Source organism: Hesperophylax consimilis, chromosome 6, assembly GCF_061612785.1.
Source record: "Hesperophylax consimilis isolate HC1 chromosome 6, BYU_Hcon_1.0, whole genome shotgun sequence".
In the NCBI taxonomy this organism is placed as follows: domain Eukaryota; kingdom Metazoa; phylum Arthropoda; class Insecta; order Trichoptera; family Limnephilidae; genus Hesperophylax; species Hesperophylax consimilis.
Window position 1 is genome coordinate 4,339,018 of NC_142841.1, and position 12,646 is coordinate 4,351,663.

The following is a 12,646-nucleotide window of genomic DNA, read 5'->3' on the forward strand; positions in this document are numbered from 1 at the left end:
AAAGTATAAAAAATAAAAGTGGTGTTTACAAAGTTATTGTTTTATTATAAATTAAATATTGTTGTCAATTAAACAAACAATTTATAAGTTCCCGAATATTATCTGAATATAAAATAAATCTTATAGAATAAAATAAAAACCTCAAGATATGAATTGAAATCTAGCAAGAATATCGTAACACAAATTGTGAGGATTATTATTAATATATTTATAGAATTATAACTATATATTTTATCACACCTTCATAAATGCAATGAAAACTTTAACTTAAATGAAATCAACAAAAAATCAAAATATAGAAGAATACGTATGTGAAACATACAGCGAATGCACTAAAATCTAGAACAATATAATAAATCTACTAACAATCTTGCACTTAAACATAAGGAGTATAATTTGAAACATGGACGAACTTCTGGTATACCTATGTATTTAACATTATGTCCACAACCAGATTTTTTAATACTATCCGAGGCACACTCGCATGCAATACATAAAAATATACCAAGTATTCCAAACTACAAACAATATGTCACAAATTATCACAAAAATAAAAGTAGTGGAATTGTAGTCTATGCTAAAGAAAAATTTACTGATATCAATGTTAACGAAATACCAATATGTAACGCAAACTGTTTGTCAATTAATGAATCTAAATAATTAGCCAATTAATATAATCGCATGTATCGAATACATAGCTCTATTATACCCTTATAGTCCAGTAGGTACCCAAGCGATTCTTTCAGAAACTTGATCAGGGTGCTTAGGCTGTGAACATCTTGGAATAATTATCGATAATAACATCAAATGGAAAAGTCAAATAAACTCCACAGTAGACAGAATGAGAAAACTCATCTTTGTGTTTTTTAGACTTAGAAATACTGTATCATTAAAAATACTTAAAGGTATTTATTTTGCACTTGCACATTCTACACTACTACAATATGAAATCGTGGTTTGCGGGGGGGGGGGGTGCGTATAAATCATACCTACGTCCACTTGTGACAGTTCAAAAAATATTAATAAAAATCATATTTAAAAAAGCCATATAACTATCCAACAATAAATGTTTTCCAAGGTTTCCCGGTTCTCCTTCTCACAAAAATTTATGACAAAAATACTCGTACATTAAAAACTTCAATTACATAAAGATTTATTTGATAAAAATAATATTCCATAATTAATTTTAAGCTAAATAATTATTTATTATTTAGCTTATTATTTAGACTAACCGTACCACTTGTTCGAACTACAACAGCAAAACATCATTATTTATTTAACGGTATAAAATTATTCAATAAATTACTCCTGGATATATCTGAGGAAAATTATGACAGTTACAAAAAAAACAATTTAAAATTCTCTAATACCACCTAATAAATTTTCTTATTGTTTTAAATTATTTATTTATTTATTTATTTTCAGGGAAATCAACAGTTTACAATGTGGTTCATTTATACACGTGTAATTTACTCAACTGAGAAACCAATTGCAGATTTCCGCAATATTCTATTCTATTATGTATGTAAAAATTTAAAAACTATACTTACAAGAACTAAAAAATATTAAATTTATCGAAGAAAGCAAACACTTAGTGGCTTGACATTATACAAAATGAAACAAATACTTTGTTTTAAACCACTTTATTTTAATTTATATTTCGTCGACCGGTTTGGATTGAACCCAAATATTGTATAAAATAAATATAAAGTGGTTTAAAACATAGTATTGTTTCATTTTGTAAAAAATATAACGTTATTCAAGAGGGAGATTATTATAACATGAGATTATTTTAACTGGAGATTATTATAACAGGAGATTATTAAAACAGAAGATTATTATAACGTAATACTACATAATATATGTCATTACATAATATAATAACATTTTATGCAGTTTGGTACACGTTTAATACATTTTTAATATAGTTTTTATATTTATTTTGGTTACATTGAAGATAGAATCAGAGAGAATGTTATTATACATATGTTGAACATATTCTTCTAAGACAAGCATTTTTATTTTACTAGATTACATGAGCGTGTGTGCCGTGTAGGTACTTTCAAATCAATTCTGTTTAATAAACTCCACATATTATGTTTCTGCTTATCATTCCTTGGTATTATTTATAACTAACCTGTTTTTATTACTTTTATTGTATTTTCTTGTAAGGCTATTAATAGTTTTTGTAATAATATTTGCAATATAAATATGTAAAAATATATTGTTTTCGCCATTCTTTTATTTTGTTTAAAACAATATAAAATTTTCTTCTCTCTTGGCTATGACCGATATTTAATTTTTTCTCTAAGGCTTTGCATATGTGTTCGCAGGGATGGAAAATTCCTCCCCTACAACACATAAGCCTCCATGAAAATTGGACCCTTTTCTTTGATATCTACAGAAAGCTACTTAAAGCTCTCTTGTACTATATATCTTTATAGACATATGTACTTAACTAATTAATACGTTATTTACGAACTAGAACGCAAATATTTCCGTATTTATATCGTAATTAAATTCCATCAAACGTTGTGTAATTTTTTGATTTATGATATAGGATTTTAATTACCTTCATTTTTGTGGTAACCCCCTTGGTTCTGATCGAGGCGTCGAGTTTCACAATTTAATTGGTCTTTCCATTGCAACCCTAGACTTAAATGAATTCCCTGAATGAGCTAACTTTCCTATTGTAATTATTCTGATTCCCTGCACCCTAACAAAGTCGTAGTTAAACGCTGATAAAAGATATTATACATGTTTATTTGGACAGGTAATTAAATATAACTCAAATGGTTAATTGTTAGTAAATTTGATTTTGGTAAACTCTTGTGTCTGTTTGGCGCCACTCCTTTATGATTCTGCTGCTATAAGGTACATGTAAAGATTGATTTAGTAGGTTAATGTAATTAGTTAATTGCATATTTGACGAACTCGGAATAGCCCATTTGCTGGCATAATTTGGCTCCAAATCCTCCTGCAAGTAAACGAGATGATCGTGAGTCAACTAGAAATTCGCACAATCTTTTGACACGGCTCTTTGATTGATACCTAAGTTATCGCGTCCCAAAAAGCCTTCCACGTCATCATGCACTGCCTTCAAGTTTCCCCTCGAGTCCCGATACCCCCAAATTCCGACCCCTCCTTGGACTACAATTTACTTAGGGCGAACCGGTTTCGTCCTATATACAATCATATACTCACGGTTGGTGTGGACTTACGGGTCGTGAATCCTCATTCCACGTTTAAAAGAAGATGCGAGAGCGGTCCAGAAGACCTAAAATGCAAGCTGTATGCAGGTCCGCATCCTCCAGTAAACAGTACATACGAATAAATATATGTATACATACAGTTTGGGAAAGGTTTATAACTCGCAATACGAGGCTATCTACCTCGCATTCCAAGCTCGGATCTCGCACGAAGAGTTCTGAGAAACTCTAGGCTTGGTAACCGAATATATACGTAAGAATAAGGTTATACTAATAAATACTAGTAAAATAAGATCTTATGATAGTTTGTTTTGGAGAGCTATCGAACTCCAGGCTTTTTGTTTGTTTGGTTTTGACGTTTTTATTTAAGAGAATCGTCATCTCTATTTGGTTTGTTTAATGGTCTTGTTGTAGGAGCGACCACTGCCTCCTGTTTGATGAACTGTATTTGTTTTAAATTTTACCTCCAGGTTTCAACATTAATTTTGTTCATCCTATCCCGTGATTTTCCAATTGTTTCAAGTAGTTGGTTGCCACATTAGAGAGTACTCGACTCTCAAATGTCTCAGGCAACTGATGGGGTTTTGTATGAACACCCAATCAATAACATTCAAATGTTTTGTATAATTATTCGATATAAATCTTACTAACCCGTGATTTTCCAATTGTTGATTGTGAATGATAAGTATTTGTAAGCACGCAGCTTCCAGCTGTTTCAGGTAACTAATAAAAATCTATGCGATTATCTAATCAATGGTATTTAAATGTTTCATGTAATTTTTCGATATAAATCTGGCTAACCCGTGATTTTTCAATTGTCGTTTGTGATTGATAGGTGTTTGAGAGCACGCATCTTCCAGCTGTTTCGGGTAATTAATAAAATCCTATGTGACTAACTAATTATGGCCAAGGTCGTTTCCAAACTATGCGGTTGACCCAATTCTCCAGTGATCCCTTGTTTTATCAACAAATTGAACAATGTAAACATCTCATCTGACCCACTAACCCAGATGTGAGATTGTTTATTTTAAAATATCTCGCGCTCTCTTTGTGATTCAGTTATGCCACCGTTCACTGTGCATAGTTAATTTAAATATTTTTAATTCCTTTATTGAAGTTAAACTATTTTTCATTTTCCGAATTTAGTAAATTTACTAGAGGTTAGATGGAGAATAAATATAAATATATATTTAAGTACACATATCTTGATTGTCAAAGTATGTTAAATAAGAGTACATATATTAACAAATAAATATAAGATATATGATTATATATATAGACTTGAATATTAATAAATACATATTTTCTTTTTCAATAAAGTAGATATGTCCATAGGTAGGTATCTAAGATCGCTACCATTTCGATGTTTTGATTAAATGATAAATATATATATACATATATTAGTGTGTAATTCTTTTGTTGTTTTACTTTAATATTCAATTGATATACTTCCACTTCACAGCCCTTCTGTGTCTCCTGGGACCTGAAAATTATTTATAAAAGGAAAACTTACCCCCGTCAAGGTATTTCCGGTCGGGTAGTACACAACAACCTTGATGAAGAAATCCTACCTAATTAATTGTATTTTTCAACTAATTTCAAAATAAATCTTTTCGACTATTTATTCCTATATAATATTTTATTCTCGCTTGAATCATATAAATTAGCTGATAATTAATATTTTGTGATATAGATGTGCCGGAAAATTATAAATTATTTAGGTCGAACTATTTTTGTTATTTTCACTCCTTTTTAATTTTTTTTTTTTTTAATAAATTTATAAGAAAATTCAGTCCGAATTGCGCAAACTTTTAATTATTTTGATTCTGAATAAATTAAATATCTGTTAAAATTTTCTTCTAAATTGCACCGGTTTCACCAATATTTTAACCTATACACAATTATTTTTTTTTTCCGAACTGTTACTTTTAGAACAAAGGTTTGAGCGTTTATTGTTATCGAATCCTTTTTTTTGTTTTTGTGTTTCTTTTAACCTAAGATGAAGTATTTACTATTAATAATTTTAAACAAAATTATAATCTATTTTTAAATATCAATCCGCGATCACGTTCACTTTAGTTTAACGATGTGGGATCAAGAACCGTCAGCCAGCCTAAAATAATATTCTAATACGGAAACACCGTTTTGCGGATAGCAACCCGAAAACGGAGCTCGCTGCTAGTTCCGTTACCGACCGACATTCCTGTTTCTCTGATCTACCTTGGCGGTCGACATTTCTTGATTCCTACTAAATCCTTCTGATATTCAAATCGTGTAATAGTGTAACGTGTTTGCAATAAACTTAAATTATCAATTACATCTGTTTCACTTTATCACAACCTACACTATACACATTTATTGGCCGTTATACAGGTAAGTATAACACAATCGCCAAATTGGTGACCCTCCGACTCTGAATAATATACCGACTACCGACTTTAGTATTTTAAAATCATTTTGAAACATTCCGTCACTGCCAAGGATCAGAAAAGAGAAACAGCAATCCCGGGCAAGATCAGTAAGTAAAATCCAATTCATATATCTCTTACAAATCAATTTTTTAATATAAATGCTAGTAAATGTCCCGGTAATTTAAGGAAATATACACGTGGTATAGTTCCCATCAATACCCTATTTTGTCAATCAATCCCTAGCTTGAAATGTTTTACTATTTTTATGAAAATTAAGTGCGTGTTAAAATTAATTTCAGTGAGAACGATCCTGAAATCAGGCTGTCAACAACGTGGCTAACCATGGCATCATAATCTTGCGATGAATTACAACCTACCCACTACAACGGCAGCATCTACTCCCCGGACAAGGAAGATGACGCAACAATCCACGTGGACAACCTGCAGTTGAACAAGCCAACCTACCCACATATCTCAATCAAGTAACCTATATCACGATTTCTTATTGCCATTTCGCAAAACAATGAATTGTTCAGCATACCTACATAATCATGTTTTAGATATACATTATTATAGTGATATTAAGGTTATTGTCCAATAATTGCCAAACCTTACTTTGAGGTAATTTAACATCATACTATTTTGTAATAACAAATTTAAATTATTATTGCACTATATAATAATAGCGCCATATTGGCATATTGGTATTTCACAATAACTTACGTGACGCGGTTTGCGTCTTCACTAAAATACAATACAAACGCGAACTCGCTAATAACTTGCTAACATATCCGGTAGATGGAATAGATTCTTACACAGTATTCTCTAGTTTTTTTTTGGATTTTTTATGTCTTGCATAACGTATTACGTAACATATTATTGGAAATGACCTCATCGGAAGAAACAAACATACCTTCATCGTTTCAAGAACCTGTAACAATTTCTCAAGATAAGTTGAACAATATGGAAGACCAACGCGCAGGACATTCGGAAGCAAACGTGCATCATGTATCTGTACGCCTACCAGCTTGCTGGAAAACCAACATAGCCTTGTGGTTTGCCCAGGCAGAAGCACAATTTTCGAATTCCAGAATTAAGGAAGACTTTACCAAATACAATACAATCGTCGCGGCATTGGACTCCGAAACACTACAATTGGTTAGTGATATAGTAATCGAACCAACGCCTAAAGATAAATATGTACGAATAAAAACTGCATTGATTGAGCGCCTGCAGGATTCGGAAGAAAAACGCCTGACCCGTCTACTCACCGGAATCCAATTAGAAGACAGAAAACCCACTGGACTTCTACGACATATGGTAGAATTGGCGGGACCAATGCTTAACAAAAGTGCGATAGTGAAGACTCTTTGGCTGCAGCGCTTGCCTCAACACGCCCAAGCAATTCTATCAGCACTCCCCGACAACGATATAGATCAGCTAGCTTCGGCCGCTGATAAAATTTTAGAGGTCTATCAGAAACCTGAATGCAGCGCGGTGGAGGAAAACCACAAACTAGGCCCGTCGCATCCCGAATCAGCATTAAACACCATTCTACAAAATCTACAAGACCAGATTGTTTCTTTAACCCAAGAAGTGAAACAACTTAAATTGTCGAAAAGCAATCAGAACGACGACCAGTCTCACAACTTCCGTGGCCGCAGGTACCAAAGCCCACGTCGAAGAGATTACTCCCAACCAACAAGTTCTTCTCGGCAAACTACCGCTTGGAGACCCAGGTCCAGGTCTCGCAGCAAATCTCCTATAAAGAATCTCGGATATTGCCAACCGCATGCAAGGTACGGCGACAAGGCTTACCGGTGCTACAAGCCATGCACATATGCTAGCACGAACGCGGGAAACGCCAACGGAAGCCCACAGTAGGGACGTGTGAACTTCCATACAACAGTTGTCGTCTCTTCATTTACGATTTGGAAACCAGACAGAAATTTCTAGTAGATACGGGGGCAGATGTTTCCGTTATTCCTAGAAATAAGGACCACCGTACGAAATGTATAACTTCTGACAATTTTCCAACAACATTATATGGCGCAAATGGTAAACCTATTAAAACATATGGCACACAAATTACAGAACTCAATTTCGGTCTACGCCGAGCAATGAAGTGGCGCTTCATCGTAGCGGATGTATCGAGAGCTATACTCGGAGCTGATTTCCTCCATCACTACAACCTGATGGTGAATTTAAGGAAAGCAATGTTATTGGATCAATCGACAGGACTACACATCAAAGGCACCACTTTCAAAGGACCTACTTCTGGCATCTCTACAATAGCATCATCACAAAAGTACGGCGATATCCTGAATAAATACCCATGTTTAACTAGACCAAATATGAAAATCCCGGAAATTAGAAAACATTCGGTCACACATTGTATCGAGACCAAAGGACCCCCAGTTACAGAACGTGCCCGCAGACTGGCACCAGCCCTTTTGGAAGCTGCTAAGAAAGAATTTAAATTCTTAATGGAACAAGGAATTTGTAGACCATCTAAAAGTAATTGGGCAAGCCCATTACATATGGTGAGGAAACCCAATGGAGAGTGGAGACCATGCGGTGATTACAGGCGATTAAATGCAAAAACTGTGGCGGACAAATATCCTATTTCGCAACTTCACGACTTTTCGCACAAACTATTGAAAGCACGAATCTTCAGCACTATAGATCTCACTCGAGCGTACCACCAGATACCAGTTGAACCAGAGGATATCCCTAAAACGGCCATAATCACACCATTCGGCCTATATGAGTTCACATCTATGCAATTCGGCCTCTCAAATGCTGCACAGACCTTTCAACGATTTATGCACGCAGTTACCAGAGACCTTGATTTTTGTTTTGTCTACCTGGACGATATCCTGATAGCCTCAGAAGACGAAGAAGAACACAGGAAACATTTGGATACTCTATTTAAGCGACTCGCCGATAATGGCCTCGTTATAAACGTTTCAAAGTGTAATTTTGGTGTGACAACTGTTAACTTTCTAGGTCACACAATCACTTCAGAGGGAATGACACCCATCAAAGAGAAAGTCAAGGCTATTACCGACTTTCCGCTGCCAAAAACTGCCAACGGATTAAGACGCTTCCTAGGAATGTTGAACTATTATCGCAAGTTCCTCCCAAATTCCATCAACACTCAAGCAAAACTATTTAACTGTATAAAAGGATACAAGAAAAACGACAAGCGTTCACTCATTTGGAACGAGGAGCTGACAGCAGCATTCAATGATTGTAAAAACCAACTCGCGAATGCAGCCCTCCTAGTACATCCAGATCCCAACTCAAGAATTGCCATCATGGTAGATGCCTCTGACATGGCAATTGGAGCTTCTTTACAACAATTTAAAAATAACACTTGGGAACCTCTCGGATTTTTTTCTAAGAAATTTACAACACCGCAGCGTAAATATAGCACATTCGACCGTGAACTAACAGGTGTCTACGAAGCTGTAAAATATTTCCGAAACAACATAGAAGGTCGCACATTCACTATCTATACTGACCATAAACCTATCACCTTTGCCTTCAACAAAAAACGAGCGTCTAGTTCTCCACGCCAGGAGAGACAACTGGATTTTATTGCGCAGTTTTCTACAGATATAAGGCATATTTCGGGACACCAAAACACAGTAGCTGACACTCTATCTCGGGTCGAAGAGATTAACAGTCCTACTATTGATTACAAGGAAATGGGACAAGCGCAGAGTCAAGACGACGAATTAATTAAGGCAAAAGATGACTCCTCCCTATCCTTACGACTAATGGTGATCCCTGGCACAGACACATCAGTATGGTGCGACATCTCGACAGGTCATGTCAGACCTTTTGTACCACTAGACATGCGAAAAACTGTCATACAGAGCATACATGACGTATGTCATCCAGGCGTCGCAGGAACAACTAATACTATCAAACAACGATTTGTATGGCCAAACATGAAAGCTGACATAAGATACTTCGTGAAGCACTGCATCGCTTGTCAGAAAGCAAAAATCTCCAAACATACGGTTGCCCCCCCGGCAACGTATTTATTACCAGAAGATCGCTTCAGCAACATACATATTGACATCGTAGGCCCATTGCCAGCTTGCAACGAGTACCAGTACCTATTAACTATAATAGACAGATTTACCCGCTGGCCCGAGGCAATTCCTTTAAAGGACATTACAGCCGAGACAGTAGCTTCAGCACTGACGAACCACTGGATCGCACGACATGGAGTACCGATAAGCTTAACTTCGGACCAGGGTCGTCAATTCGAAAGCCATTTATTTAAAAAGCTTACTCAGAAATTCGGAATTAAACACTTAAGAACCACAGCGTACCATCCCCAAGCGAATGGAATTATAGAACGTTGGCATCGTACTTTAAAAGCATCTCTCATGGCAAGTGGTGAGCAAAACTGGATGGAAACCCTCCCACTTATATTACTTGGCCTGAGATCTACTGTTCGTGAAGAATTGAAATGTTCGCCAGCCGAACTTACTTATGGAAGAACTCTTAAACTTCCCTGCGACTTCTTTACAAGTACTCCACGAGAAGAACCCGATACTTATATCGGACGTCTACAGAGGAAATTTGAATTAATTAAATCAACCCCTACCTCTAATCACAGCTCAAGAAAATTTTTTGTACACTCGGAACTTCCCGTTTCTACGCACGTATTTCTGCGGACAGACAGTGTTAAAAAACCGTTACAAAACCCATACGAGGGACCTTATAAGGTCGAGGAACGAAATGACAAGACCTATGTCATCACCATTAAAGGTAAACCTAAGCGCGTTTCGATAGACCGCCTGAAACCAGCCTTCGTTCCCACCGAGGAAAATGTTCCAGATCATAATAATAATAATAATAATAATTGGATAATTTGTAGAGCGCCGTTTTTGTGAAAAATCACCTCAAGGGCGCTGTACAATTTATTTCCTAGGATCTACAGATCATGTATCTATTCCAGACTCACCTGAAGCAAAAACAACAACAAGATCAGGCCGACAAGTCCATTTTCCAAAAAGATACGGTACATACTAATGCATAAAAAAGACATAATTTTCTCACACATAAATTTTCTGTAACTCATGATAGAAACATTGATTAAGAATCTACTCTTGCTATCGATTTAAAGATTGAATTTCATATACCTACATTTATTTTTCTTTAAATTACTGTTACATAGATAATATTTAAGCGTTCAAGTTCTTGATGAAAACCTGACCTTTATATTATAATTACTTGTTTTTACGTGCAAATTACTACGTTTTTTTATCATTTTATAAAAAACCTTATTACGGTGAATACTTTCATCCTTTAAAACCATGAAGTAATACCATGTAATCGCACAAAGTTACCTAGCTAACTTTTCACTTACCATATTATAGTGCAAACTCATATACATATATTTTCTAGGATAATTATCCATTTCGCTATATGCGACAACTTTTGTATAAATCTTGTTTAGAAATAACTTACCACTATATGTGATGACTATGTTATAAATATAAATACTTTTAACCATGCTACATCAAATATTCCCAATTATGCATCTGATGTAACATGTCGTTGAGACCTATATGTATTATTATTAATTTTTTACAGAATTGAACCATTGTCATTTGTTCGTAAGAAAACATAGCCATTTGATAATATTATCAATACAAACACATTCTACGAACATATGACAGTTGTTTTTTGTTATATTTTTAGTTATCTTGTAACCTCCAAAATAAAGATTTAGATTTATGTACTCACAGCCATGCTATTGCTAAATGTACTTTTACAAAAACATTTAAATATGTATTTTTTCCTTTTTTTACACTTTTATCATTTACAAAAACATTTAAATATGTATTTTTTCCTTTTTTTACACTTTTCTCATTTACAAAAACATTTAAATATGTATTTTTTTCTTTTTTTACACCTTTTTTTCCATAACACGGATATAAATAATTTTATAATATAGAGACATTAATAGTCGTTTCACTTTGTTCAAAGATTGAAGAAACACTTATGTTCATACTTTATACATTGATATCATGTTCCTATATTATAAGACAAATTTGTAGTTATTTAAATATGTAATAAATAATATTTAGAATAATCAACTTTAAAATAACTCAATAATTGACAACTCATGCTCCGAACACTGTTTGTAGACGCATTATTAAAAATATATACAAATGGAAATAGATTCCTACTTTTTATTTTATAATTAACTTATGCTTAATTTCATAATATGCTCCGACAACACTGTTCGTAGATGCATTACCATATAAAAAGGTTTAGATAAGTTAAATAATAACCACTTGTGTCAAATGTTGTAATACCATTTATTGTTTTCAAACATTAAAGTATTAAATGCACTCTGTTTGCAACTTTTGGTTTTGAAAATAAACACAAAAATATAAAATTTGTCGACGCAGTTAATGCTCCAATAAAAACATACAGTTCGTAGATGCAGTACATGCTCCGAACATGTAATTATATCAACATATTTTAAAAAAGGATTTAACTTTCAAATAATGTATTATTAGTTATGTAGGAATTTGTTCATGACTATGCGTTCACAAACATATAAATGTATTGTTCATAAAGTAACTTCACCATTTAAGAGATATCTTTCTGAACGCATAGGCTTATGTTATTTTGCGATGACGTCACACACCGAATTTGTTTATATTATGTAACCGACGTCATGCAAATTTTGTGATATATATATTTTTTTTCTAGAACCCCTAATTTTTTCTTTTATGTATCGTTGACACTGGGGGGAAGGTATGTGGGATCAAGAACCGTCAGCCAGCCTAAAATAATATTCTAATACGGAAACACCGTTTTGCGGATAGCAACCCGAAAACGGAGCTCGCTGCTAGTTCCGTTACCGACCGACATTCCTGTTTCTCTGATCTACCTTGGCGGTCGACATTTCTTGATTCCTACTAAATCCTTCTGATATTCAAATCGTGTAATAGTGTAACGTGTTTGCAATAAACTTAAATTATCAAT